Here is a 1,280-nt window from a genome sequence, read left to right on the forward strand (position 1 = left end):
GATTCAAGCAATTCTCCTGCCTCAGCCTCCTGAGTAGCTGGGATTACAGGCATGCACCAACACATCTGGCTGATTTTTGTATTTTTAGTAGAGATAGAGTTTCACCATGTTTGCCAGGCTGGTCTCGAGCTCCTGACCGCAAATGATACCCCCGCCTTGGCCTCCCAAAGTGGTAAGTTTACAGGTGTGAACCACCGTGCCCAGGCATTTATTTTATTATTTATTTATATTATTTTACTTTATTTTATTGAGATGGAGTCTCGCTCTGTTGCCCAGGTTGGAGTGCAGTGGCACGATCTCGGCTCACTGCAAGCTCCGCCTCTCAGGTTCACGCCAGTCTCTTGCCTCAGCCTCCCTAGTAGCTGGGACTACAGGTGCTCGCCACCACGCCCTGCTAATTTTTTATATTTTTAGTAGAGACAGGGTTTCACCGTGTTAGCCAGGATGGTCTCGATCCCTTGAACTTGCGATCCACCTGCCTCGCCTCCCAAAGTGCTGGAATTACAGGCGTGAGCCACTGCACCCAGCCTATTTATTTATTTATTGAGACAGAATCTCCCTCTGTCACCCAGGCTGGAGCAGAGTGGTACGACCTTGGCTCACTTGCAAACTTTGCTGCCTGAATTGAAGCGATTCTCCTGCCTCAGCCTCCAGAGTAGCTGGAATCACAGGCATGTGTCACTGATACGGGAGTGCTGGGAAGGGAAGAGTGTGGTCCCTTTAAACGATAGGGAAGGGAAGTGCGGGGGTAAAGGAGGGTGTGGTCCCTCGCTAGGGCTCCACCCACAGGGACCTAGGTGAGGACAGGCACTTCTGCCTCTGTGCCCAAATGTTGCATTTTCCAGGACCACACTGGCCCACCACGCCCCCATCCTGTGCCTATAAAAACCCGAAACCCTAGCGGGCAGACACACAAGCTGCTGGACGTCTTGACGAACACATGTGTGGAAGATGATACAAGTGGCTGGACAGCGAGAGGACGTCGAGGGAGCACGCTGGCGGAAGAGCACACTGGCATGCGTGCGGGTCGTCGACCAGTGGAACCAGGCCGAGTTTTGCCTGGGCAGTCCGGGGAGAGCTGGGGCCTCCTAGCGGCCCAACTCCAGAGAAAGACCATCTCCCTTCTGGCTCCCCCATCTACTGAGGGCTACTTCCACTCAATAGTAGTGTCGAGATTGCGCCATTGCACTCCAGCCTGGGCAACAAGAGCAAAAAAAACTTTATACTCATTCTCCAAGCCCAGGTATGATCTAATTCTTCTGGTACACCAAGGCAAGAAA

This window comes from Colobus angolensis, unplaced genomic scaffold (assembly GCF_000951035.1).
Source record: "Colobus angolensis palliatus isolate OR3802 unplaced genomic scaffold, Cang.pa_1.0 Scaffold66, whole genome shotgun sequence".
Taxonomy (NCBI): Eukaryota; Metazoa; Chordata; class Mammalia; order Primates; family Cercopithecidae; genus Colobus; species Colobus angolensis.